Source organism: Diceros bicornis, chromosome 15 (assembly GCF_020826845.1).
Source record: "Diceros bicornis minor isolate mBicDic1 chromosome 15, mDicBic1.mat.cur, whole genome shotgun sequence".
Lineage (NCBI taxonomy): Eukaryota > Metazoa > Chordata > Mammalia > Perissodactyla > Rhinocerotidae > Diceros > Diceros bicornis.
This window is the reverse complement of record NC_080754.1, coordinates 56,025,861-56,038,521: the sequence shown is the minus strand read 5'-3', so window position 1 is coordinate 56,038,521 and position 12,661 is coordinate 56,025,861. Positions and strand designations below refer to the sequence as shown.

General features: G+C 37.3%; 1 protein-coding gene across 4 annotated transcripts in view; it reads right to left on the bottom strand.

Moving 5' to 3' along the window:
- Window positions 1-12,661, bottom strand: part of SLITRK3 (SLIT and NTRK like family member 3) — a 150,252-nt gene that overhangs the window by 54,909 nt on the left and 82,682 nt on the right. For 2 of the 4 annotated variants that reach the window (XR_009222282.1, XR_009222280.1), the window contains 3 exons: window positions 5,357-5,416; window positions 763-859; window positions 322-451 (listed from right to left, as the gene is read on the bottom strand). The exons of 1 other annotated variant lie outside the window; for it this stretch is intronic. The gene's annotated coding sequence lies outside the window, so the exon portion shown is untranslated. Of the gene's footprint in view, window positions 1-321; window positions 452-762; window positions 860-5,356; window positions 5,417-12,661 lie in introns of those variants that run through there. One more of the 4 variants, XR_009222281.1, reaches the window with a different exon arrangement.

The following is a 12,661-nucleotide window of genomic DNA, read 5'->3' as shown; positions in this document are numbered from 1 at the left end:
TTGCTCTTCTTCTTCCCTCTGCTTACGACACGCTGTCACCTACCTCTCTGTGTGTCTGTATCAGGCCCTTCACTTGTCTGGTCTCAGCTCGAATATGCTGTCCCATGAGGGGCCTTCTTCTTTGTAAACCAGACACTTTCTAAATATTAACTTTATCAGCTTCATAGTTAATATTATGTCAGAGTACATAGCATGATGTGAAATCATTAAATGTGGGTAAGAACCTTGTATATCTTGGTCACCTCTGACTCCTATCACCTGAAACAATGTTTGCTATGGAACTAAGTCCTTCATAATTATTGCTTGAATAAACAAAAAATCTCCTTTTCTTATATCTTTTTTTATTCAGTTCAAGTGATTAAACAAATACTGAGCACACACTGTGTTCCAATCATTTTTCTAGTGATAAGATGAAGAAAATAATAGTCTCAGCTTCCAGGATGTTCATGATCTGTAAGAGAAAGACATGTATAATGATGTGTTATGATACAATGAGTAGGATTTTGATAAGAGAAGAGGTTATTGTAGGCAGGGAAACATGCAAAGGCTGGCTTGAACTTGATATGTTACAGAAATGGTGCCACTCATGGTTCAAGCGTAACTTTACCCACTTTGAATTATTATAATAACAGAAGAAAATCACTGGATATGAGTAGAAACAGGGAAAGACATGAAAATGCAACAGCTTACACATTACTAGAAGGAATATCTAGGAAGAATTTTAGATAATGCAACTCAAATTTGAATGTGCATATGAATAACCTGGAAATCTTGTTAAATGATGAGAGATTGCTCAAGCGTAGTTTGTGAGATTGTCTCATGATCTTCAGAGATTGCTGGGCTCCTCCACTCACCCTGCCTGAATATAAATAAAACAAAACAAACAAAAGCCATGCAAACAAACAAAAAATGAATTAAAAATCCGCTATGAAAAACAAAATGTACGAAACAATTAACAATGTGATTTTATTCTGGCTGTTATAATACGGAGAATGTTCATGGATGAGGAAGTCTCAAAGAAGAAGGAGAAACTAGAGGTTTCATAAAACAAAGGAATCATTGAGGAAGGGTGGAAGTGGGTTTTATTATAGAATTTGTGTGGGCAGGGTGGTCTTTTGCAATTTCTCTGAATACAAATGATTGGGAGGGTGTCTTAACCTTTTCTGTTTTCCAGGAGCATAGGTCTTAGGTAAAGTTCAACATTGTCACCACAACCTTCCCTCCTTTGAAGGATTTACAGGAGTAAAATTTAACCTTCTCATTTTCTTTTGACTCTGTCAAAATGTGTCCTACTGGTATGCATATTTCAGCTACAGCAGTAGGAAGAAGACAAATCAGAATACACAAATCCTGGTGAAGTTGAGAATGAATCAAAACATCTATCATTACCACGAGACTTATATTTTAGAATGTAAAAACACTTAAGCCAAAATAAGTCTTTAATTTTTAGAATATTAAGAAGTTTAAAAACAGTAAAGAATTAGAATTAGTACAGTAGACATTTGTTAGTTTAAAATTAATGTTCTTACTCCCTAAAGTCATGTCATGTCTGATTAAGCCATTATGTAAGTCTGACTCTGTATCTCATATTGAATTGTAATAGGACCAAAAGGGAGAATAGAATTTGCATACTATGGAGCACCCACGTGCTCCATAACTATTTACTAATGACAGCTATAGTGATTTACAATTTAGCTCAAATAATACTACTAGATATTAATACTCTTTCAAGTTTCATTTAAAGTTCATGTCAAAATCTATTTCTTAGAGATGAGTAGGCATATCCATTTAGAAAGGAGTAAATCAATGGTTCTCAACAGGGGGCGATTTTGCTCTCCAAGATACATTTGGCAATGTCGGGAAACATTCTTGATTGTCACCACATGACTTCGGGGGGTGCTACTGGCATCTAGTGGGTAGATGCTAGATATGCTGGTAAACATTCTATAATGCACAAAACACCCCTCAAAACAAAGAATTATTTAGCCCAAAATGTCAATAGTACTGAGGTTGTGAGTCGCTGGACTAAATAAGTTTATATGGGATGGAGTGAATATGTGCTCATGTGCGTAGATATCTCGATAGTGTGTATCAATGTGTGTATTTGTAATTCTCTGGAAATTCTGAAATCCTGCCCTTCCTTTTACTGGTGAGAAAAGCTGTTGCAAGCTATCACTATAGTCTTCTCTGAGAACACCAGTTATTCTCTAATGGAGTAAATATTCTCTAGTTCTAACTAGAATAGAAGAAGAAATAACTTTCATTCTAATATTGGATCCCCAGTCCAAAATAACAACAGAAAATTGATGACAGAATAAAGCTTGACACAGTACAAAGTTAAATCCTAAAGTTCTAGAACATTACTATGTTTGAGTCTTTGACCCTTTGTCAGTGTTGAGGAAGCAATGAAAAGAGAAAAAGACTTTGAAAGTTATATATTTAAATTATTTCTCAGAAATATTTTTCTCCTGGCATATTTGAAAGAGAGTTTGTTCTTCTCTTTCTTAGAGATTCATAGACATAGTCATGTAACCACCTGAAGAGAACATTCTAACTTAAATGAGGGGAGAGGGTGGAGGACAGTAAGTATCTATCATAGGCAATGATCAAAGAAGGTCAAAGAAAATGTAGTCAGTGAGGTTGGAGGCAGCTCAAAACAAAATTAGAATGGCTGGATTCCTGTATTTGACGTATTTTGGATTGTAACAAGAAAGATATTTCAAAAGTTGTAGTCACCAACATCAGAGCATTTGTAAAGACAAAATACACAAAACAAAGTGTCAATCATCTGAAATTTAAGCAAGAACAAAGAAAAAAGGTGACAATATGAGGAACTAATTGCTACTAGGTGTGCACATGTACATGTATAAACTGATTTGTTTAGTCCTTTCTGAATTATAATTTACAAGACATATTGACATTTGGAATTCATAAACTATCTCTACACTCAGGCAGTTTTTTCTAAATTAAAATTTCCTTCCTCCACATATTTTTTTCTTTTCTTTCTTTTTCCCTCCCAGGCATGTTGTCCTTAGTTCTTTTTTTAAAATACTTAGACAGTGTACAGTTACTGTAAGGTTGGTCCCATGGGACTCTGATCGCTTTGTAGAAGGGAGTTTAACAAAGATAAGGTTATCAGGTTGACTTAACAGGGAGAAATCTCTTTACCATCCTCCACTGAATTTAACTTAAATCTGCTTCACCCTATCCCCATCTTCCCACTTAGCGTTAATACCCTCATCAGTGAAACCTGAGCTCCACCTAAGCATAGAGTAACAAGAGCCAGGCAGTTAAAAATGAGTGAAGCCGCCTCCATGAGGACTGTGGTGACCTGAAGAGTGTGAGACCTATAACAAAGGAGCAGTCGTGATGTAGCTTCTGGCTTTCATTCTCATGTATCATGAAGGGTTGCTGCCTAGTGTTGCTAAACATTCCTGTTTTTATTTAAAAAACAAAAAAACAAAAAAAACAGAAATTCACATTTTAAATGGAATCTCCCAAATTAAAAAAAATACCTTTTCTGATTTTTTTTTTTGTCTTTTCCTTTTTCCATTTTCTTTTTGAATATAGTACAGCATACATATCTGGATGCACCGCTTTGAAACGTCTGGCACAGATGATCAAAGTGTTTGATATATTTCAAAAAGGTTACTAAGTAAGAATGTATTAACATTATATTAGAAATCTATTCAAATAGTTGGCAATAGGAATTGATATGCCAAGAATAGCATTTTCATTAAAGAACCAGAATGTCACTCTGAGAAACTGTCTAGCCAAGCAAATAAATCTTGCATAGAATCCCAAAATGCTATTGTTGACTGAGGCAGAGGCTTGTGAGATTTTTATCTGTTAAAGTTGTGCTTCAGTATGTCAGCTGTGGACTTGGGGGAGGATTTAGGTAAGTTTTTTTTTTTTTTTTGAGTTCTGTAATAACTTTATTTGTATTTTATTTTTATTTTTTTAATTTTTTATTTATTGCAGTAACATTGGTTTATAACATTGTATAAATTTCAGGTGTACATCATTATACTTCTATTTCTGTATAGATTACATCATGTTCACCACCCAAATACTTAGGTAAGATATTTGAGGCAATTGTGAAAGATGACATGAGTGGAGCTGTATTAAAATAGAGCTGGAGCAGCCATATCAGAGGAATTGCCTTGCACACCTTGTTTTATATTCCAAACTGGACCAAATCACCAACAATTCAAGAAATCGGTTAGGGCAAGAATATCCTCTTTGTAAGGATTGATAAAACTGGACTTTGCTGATGACTGAATCTCTAACAAATCAACGAAGTACAAGTCTAGCCTTTTGCCAGATGGCTGAATCTCAAGCCAATCTGTGAGATACAAACCTAGCCTTATCTCATCCAGCATCAGTGAACACTTCTTTAATATAACTTACCTTGTCTTCCTCCCTTTCTCCCATAAAAACCCTGAGAAACATTTTGCTCAGATAAAGAATACTAGATTAAGTGTCAGGTGATCTGGCTAGAGCTCAGGTGAGGGCATTTTTAGTAAACCATTTCATCTTTTTGAACCTCCTCACTTGTTAAAAAAAAAAAAAGAGGTTGGACTGCACAATATCTATGGCAAAGAAATACAGGCTCCCCAGATAAGTTAATACTGAGTATCCTCTCAAATTGAAAATATACTTATTCTTTAGAAGAGGATGAGTATTTTATGAGAAAAGGGCAAAGAAGTATAATACTAAGTGAATATTGAGTCTCTCCTTTGTCCAAGCAATTCAATTCAATCCCCAAACTTTAATACTCAGCAAAACAAAAGCCCAGTCAGATCCACTATCCCCTGACTGTAGTTTAGAGATCATTGTTCTTCCATTTGTTATCAACCTATCCTCTCAGAACTGCAAGCTACTTTCTAGAGTGTGTTTTCCAACCTCGGGTCTGCTCCCCCTGAAAGGAGTTTTGGTATTTGTATCTATTAATATGTATTTCTTCATCTCATTAAATTTCCTTTGAGATCTTAGTGCTCCCCAAGTGTTTCCACCTCTTAGCTGCTGGCTGACCCACCCTTTAATTCAGTGTTTATAAATTCTCAAGCAGCTCGAGCATTCTGTGGTCTGTATGCAAACTTGGTAGTAGAGGAACCCTTGACTATAGACTTCAGAGCATATAGCGATGGTTGGGCCAGTGGAGGGAGCTGTCGACTTGAGAGTCACTGACGTTTTTGGTATACGGCAGACAGAAGCATGCTTTTCATTGCTAGTGAAGAGCCTCGTGCTAAAACATTTCTTGCTCTCAGTCAGCGTTTTCACGGAGCTGACCTGCTTGTTTTGCTTTGAATTTGTAAAGAAAATCACCTTGTATCAATGCCTCAAAGGACTGTACCTGCAGTGGCCTTCATGCTAAGTAGAAGGTTGATAGGAGCTGGGCTTGAGAAGAGATGACCTGTGAGACGAGAGGAGAGAAAAGCTATTTGCTGACTGATGTGAATAGTTCCTTAGTTAGTAAATAGTTTGAGAGTGCTTAGTCCTAACTTATATAAGGTACAAATTACAGTTCATAAGAAAAGTAAAAAACAGTTCTTCTGACTAAGTGCATATTTATCTTCAGGGTCACATTTTCTTTGGAGTTCCAGAGTTAATTATTTTAATAAAATGAGTAGATTTAAATTGATTAAATATAGAGTGTTGAATGTTAGGACTGATGAATAGTGCCACTAATCCAAAGAAGACCGTGTGGGAATAAAAAAGGATATTTAATTATGGCTGATAAAAATGAACAATGTAAGCATTACAAAATATGAAATTTACCTTTTAAACTCAAAAGTTTAAAGTTTTGCTATATGTGTCTATGCTTTTCTATGCCATAATATGATTCATGATAGTTCAGAATATCTGATAAACTTGTAATTTATAAATGTTCTCTTTACAGAATTATAAGAATTGTATGCTTATAAGATTACTAACAATGATAAAGACAGCTTAGTTTATAAGATATTCAATAGTTTGTTTCTAATTTCTCCAATTATGTAGATTTTTAGCATAGTTAACATTTAATTTAAAATGGTAGCCCAAAAGAATAGAGAGGAAAAATAGACTGGTAATCAGGAGACTAGGTTCTACAGCTGGCTTCTCCTCTTCTAGCAGTGTGATACTGTAAAAATTATTTAATCTCAGTGGGCTTCAATCTCCTTAATTTAAAAGTATAATATTCCGAGATTGCTGGGAAGATGGCAGTGTGGGAGGACCTTGAACTCACCTCCTTCTGTGGACACAAAAAATCTACAACTACATGTGGAACAATGACTTCTGGGAGAACTGGAAACTGGATAAAAAGAACCTCCACAACAAGGGATAACACTGACAGAGGTGGACAAGGCAGAAATACCTTTGTGCTGAGGAAAAAACCACATTCTAGCCTTGGCCTTTCATGGATGGGAACAATCTTAATTAAGGTATGAAGCTTGTCCTGAAGGAGCAGGGGATCTGAGCAGGAGAGTTATGCCACAATAAACAGCCTTTGAATTCAGCACAACTGAGATGAGTGCCATAATACCTGGCTTTGCTGCCTATTAAAACCAGGAGGGAATACCACCAGAAAAACTATAAGAGAAAGGAAAGCCGTTTCTTAAAGGGCCTGTGCAGAAATTCACTTGTGCTGGAAACCAACACAAAATCACCAGAAAAAAAAGCTCATAGTCCTTTGGTAAAAGAGACTCACTCGATAAGCCCTGAGCACATCTCAGAGAGGCAGGAGGCAACTGGGCCCGCCTCCCCAGGGACTGAGACACTGGCAGCAGCTATTATTGTGACCTAGTTCAGGCAGGCTGACACAGATGCCAGTAGATGCCATTGGATTTCTTCCTCTGACCTATCAGCACATGGGTTTGCCTTGCCTGCTACAGCACTAATTTAATCCAGCTCAGCTAAGACAGTCAGCCCTCCCTAGGGACTGGCCCTGTTGACCAGCAAGCCCACAGGGAACTTAGGCTGAGTGTGTGAGATCTCTGCAGTGGGGCAAGTGGGTCCACCTCGCAGGGCAGGTGCGCAGAGTAGGACTGTGCTGGCAGGGTGTGTGGGCGCACGGGCGGTGAGGTTGTCAGCTGCAGCACTGGCCTTTTCAAAGAGCCACACAGGGGATCTGTCCCACCCTCTGATGCCTGAAACCATTGTGTGCTGCCATGCCTGGAGCTGGCCCCACCCAGCTGCCCTCCTGAGAGAGCTGACAACTGTCTCATAGGCTGGAGGCCTACAACAATTGTGAGCTCCTGAGCCTAACAACCAGTCACGCTGGGGGCCTAACTAAACAGCAAAACAACAGCAGGTTTGTGCTATTAGTCCTTGCAGGCAGCTGTGGTGGGGCTTGCCCAGCCCAATAAAATGACTAAAGTGACCATAGCAGCTATGCACAGCTGAGCCTTACAACCACCCGGCTGGGGGGCAAGCCTAGCCTTCCCATGTGCCCACAGCAAGACCAAACTTGCCACAACAGAAGGGAATATGTAGCCAACACAGGGGACACTCCTGGAATGTTTGGAACTGATGACACGAGGGAAGCACATCGCTGGACCCCATAAGGCATCTCTTACATAAGGCCATATCTCCAAGATCAGGAGATGTAGCTGATCTACCTAATACATAGATATAAGCACAGAGAGGTAGGCAAAATGAGGATATGAAGGAATATGTTTCAAATAACGGAATAGGACAAATTCTCAGAAAAAGAACTAAACAAAACAGAGATAAACAATCTACCTGATAAAGAGTACAAAATAATAGTCATAAAGATGCTCACTGATCTTAGGAGAAGAATAGATGAACACCGTGATAACTTCAACAAAGAATTGGAAAGTATAAAAAAGAACCAATCAGAACTGAAGAATACAATAATAGAAATGAAAAATTCAGTAGTGGGAATAAACAGCAGAGTAGATAACACAGAAGAACAGATCAGCAAACTGGATGAAAGACGAGAGGAAATCACCCAAGCTGAACAGAAAAAAAAAAAAAAGAATTAAAAAGAACAAGGACATGGGGCCAGCCCAGTGGCACAAGCGGTTAAGTCTGTGTGCTCCGCTGCGGCGGCCCGGGGTTTGCCAGTTCGGATCCCGGGCGTGCACTGACACACCGCTTGTTGGGCCATACTATGGCAGCATCCCATATAAAGTAGAGGAAGATGGGCATAGATGTTAGCCCAGGGCCAGTCTTCCTCAGCAAAAAGAGGAGGATTGGCAGATGTTAGCTCAGGGATGATCTTCCTCACACACACACAAAAACAACAAGGACAGTCTAAGGGACCTCTGGGACATCAAGCACACTAACATCTGTATTATACTTGTCCCACAAAGAGAAGAGAGAGACAAAGGGGCAGGGAACTTATTTGAAGAAATAATAGCTGAGAACTTTCCTAGCCTGGGGAAGGAAACAAACATCTAGGTACAGGACTCACAGAAAGTACAAAACAAGATGAACCCAAAGAGGCCCACACCAAGATACATTATAATTAAAATGTCAAGAAATTAAAGAGAGAATCCTAAAAGCCACAAGAGAAAGGCAACAAGTTACATACAAAGGAAGCTCCATAAGGCTATCAGCTGACTTCTCAGCAGAAACCTTACAGACTAGAAGGAAGCAGCACAATATATTCCAAGTGCTGAAAGGAAAAAAACCTACAGCCAAGAATACTCTACCTGGCAATGTTATCATTCAGAATGGCAGGAGAGATAAAGAGTTTTCTAGACAAGGAAAAACTAAAGGAGTTCATCACCACTAAACTGGCTTTACAAGAAATGTTAAAGGGACTTATTTAAGTGGAAAATAAAAGACCACAAATAGGAATAAGAAAATTATCAAAGAAAAAATCACTGGTAAAGGCAAATATACAGTAAAGTTAGCAGTTCAGCCACCTATAAAGTGACTATGAAGGTCAAAAGACAAAAGTACTAAAACTATCTATTTCCATTATAAGAGATTAAGGGATACACACACACACGAAGTTAAATATGATATCAAAAACATAAAATGTGTGGGGGGGGGAGGAGTAAAAGTGTAGGGCTTTTAGTAAGAGGTCAAACTTAAGAGACCATCAACTTAACGTAGATTGCTGTTTACATAGGTTATTATATGTGAACCTCATGGTAATCACAAACCAGAAACTTATAATAAATACACAAAAAATTAAGAGAAACAAACCCAAACATAATATTAAAGAAAGCTATCAAATCACAAGGGAAAAGAGCAAGAGAAGAAAAAACGAACAGAGAAGAACTATTAACACACCCAGAAAAAAAGTAACAAAATGGCAATAAGTACATACTTATCAATAGCTACTTTATGTGTCAATGGACTAAACGCTCCAATCAAAAGACATAGGGTGGGGCCCGGCCCTGTGGCGTAGCAGTTAAGTGCCCATACTCTGCTGCTGGCGGCCTGGATTCAGATCCCAGGCATGCACTGATGCACTGACGCACTGCTTGTCAAGCCGTGCTGTGACAGCGTCCCACATAAAGTGGAGGAAGACAGGCAAGGATGTTAGCTCAGGGCCAGTCTTCCTCGGCAAAAAGAGGAGGATTGGCATGGATGTTAGCTCAGGGCTGATCTTCCTCTCACACACACACACACACAAGACATAGGGTGGCTGAATGGATAGAAACACAAGACTCATATATATACTGCATATAAGAGACACATTTCAGACCTAAAGACACTCACAAACTGAAAGTGAAAGTGAAAGGATGGAAAAGGATACTCCATGCAAATGACAATGAAAATAAAGCTGGTAACAATACTTATATCAGACAAAATAGCCTTTAAACAAAGACTGTAACAGGAGACAAAGAAGGGCACTACATAATGATAAAGAGAACAATCCAACAAGAGGCTATAACAGTCATAAGCATCTATGCACCCAACATAGGAGCACCTAAATATATAAAGCACTTATTAACAGGCATAAAAGGAGAAATAGACAGTAACACAATAATAGTAGGGGAATTTAACACTACAGTTACATCAATGGATAGATTGTCCAAACAGAAGATCACCCACAAAACAAGTCTCAATAAATTTAAGAAGATTGAAATAATAATCTTTTCTGACCACAATGGTATGAAACTAGAAGTCAGCTACAAGAAGAAAGCTGACAAAGCCACAAATATGTGGAGATTAAACAAAATGGTACTGAAGAATGATTGGATCAACAAAGATATCAAAGGAGAAATCAAAAAATACCTGTAGACAAGTGAAAATGAAAATACAACATGCCGAAATTTATAAGATACAGCAAAAGCGGTACTAGAGGGAAGTTTATAGCAATACAAGCCTACCTCAAAAAACAAGAAAAATGTCAAATAAGGAATCTAACAGTTTACCTAAAGGAACTAGGAAAAAAAGACCAAACAAAGCCCCAAATCAGTAGAAGGAAGGAAATAATAAAAACCAGACTGGAAATAAATGAGAGAGAGACTAACAAGACAATAGAACAAAAACTCAATGAAACTAAGAGGTAGTTCTTTGAAAACATACACAAAAATGACAAACATTTAGCTAGACTCACCAAGAAGAAAAGAGAGAAGGCTCAAATAAATAAAATCAGAAAGGAAAGAGGAGAAATTACAATGGACACCTCGGAAACACAAAGATTACAAGAGAATACTACGAAAAGCCATACGCCAAAAGATTGGAAAATCTGGAAGAAATGGATAAATTCTTAGAATCATACAACCTTCCAAAACTGAATCAAGAAGAAATAGAGATTTTGAATAGACCAATTACCAGTAAGGAGATCAAAACAGTAATCAAAAATCTCCCAAAAAACAAAAGTCCACGACCAGATGACTTACTCAGTGAATTCTACCAAACATTGATAGAAGACTTAATACCTATCCTTCTCAAACTCTTCCAAAAAGTCAAAGAGGAGGGGAAGCTTCATAATTCATTCTGTGAAGCTGACATCACCCTGATACCAAAACCAGACAAGGACAATACATAAAAAGAAAATTACAGGCCAATATCACTGATGAACATAGATGCAAAAATCTTCAACAAAATACTAGCCAATCGAATACAACACATTAAAAAAGATCAGACACCACGATCAAGTGGGGTTTATTCCAGGAATGCAAGGATCTTTCAGCATCTGCAATTCAGTCAACATGATACACCACATCAACAAAATGAAGAATAAAAATCACATTATCATCACAATGGATGTAGAGAAAGAATTCAACAAGATACAGCATCCATTTATGATAAAGTGGGTATAGAAGGAAAGTACCTCAACATAGTAAAGGCCATATATGACAAACCTATAGCTAATATCATACTCAATGGAGAAAAACTGAAAGCTATCCCTTTAAGAACAGCAACCAGACAAGGATGTCCACTTTTACCAGACCTATTTAACATAGTATTGGAAGGGTTAGCCAGAGCAATCAGGCAAGAAAAAGCAATAAAAAGGGATCCAAAATTGAAAATAAGAAGTAACCGTCACTATTTGCAGATGACATGATTTTATTATAGAAAACCCTTAAGAATCCACCAAAAAACTTTAAGAATACAATCCCATTTAGCATTGCAACAAAAAGAATGAAATACCTAGGAATAAATTTAACCAAAGAGATGAAATACCTGTACACTGAAAACTATAAGACATTGTTGAAAGAAATTGAAGAAGACACGAAGAAATGGAAAGATATTCCATGCTCTTGGATTGGAATAATTAACATAGTTAAAATGTCCATATTTCCTAAAGCAATCTACAGATTCAATGCAATCCCTACCAAAGTCCTAAAGACATTTTTCACAGAACTATAACAAAGAATCCTAAAATTTATATGGAACAACAGAATACCCCAAATAGCCAAAGGAATCCTGAGAAAAAAGAACAAAGCTAGAAGTATCACACTCACTGATTTCAAAATATACTACAAAGCTATAGTAACCAAAACAGCATGGTACTGGCACAAAAACACATGCAGATCAATGGAACAGAATCGAGAGCTGAAAAATAAACCCACACATCTATAGATAGCTAATCTTCAACAAGGGAACCAAGAACATATAATGGGGAAAGGAAAGTCTCTTCAATAAATGGTATTGGTAAAGCTGGATAGCCAAATGCAAAAGAATGAAGGTAGACCATTATCTTACACCATACACAAAAATTAACTCAAAATGGATTAAAGACTTGAATGTAAGACCTGAAACCATGAAACTTCTTCAAGAAAACATAGGCAGTACACTCTTCGACATCGGTCTTAGCAGCATCTTTTTAAATACCGTGCCTCACCAGGGAAGGGAAACAATAGAAAAAATAAACAAATGGAACTCAAACTTAAAATCTTCTGCACAGCAAAGGAAACCATCAACAAAACGAAAAGACAACCTACCAGGTTGGGGAAAGATATTTGCAAATCATATAGCCAATGAGAGGTTAATATCCAAAATATATAAAAAACTCATACAACTCAACAACAAGAAAACAAACAACCCAGTTAAAAAATGGCCAAAAGATCTGAACAGACACTTTTCCAAAGAAAATATACAGATGGCTAACAGGCACATGAAAAAAATGTTCAACATCACTAATTATTAGGGAAATGCAAATCAAAACCACAATGAAATATCACCTTATGCCCATCAGAATGGCTATTATTAAAAAGACAAGAAATAACAAGCGTTGGAGAGGATG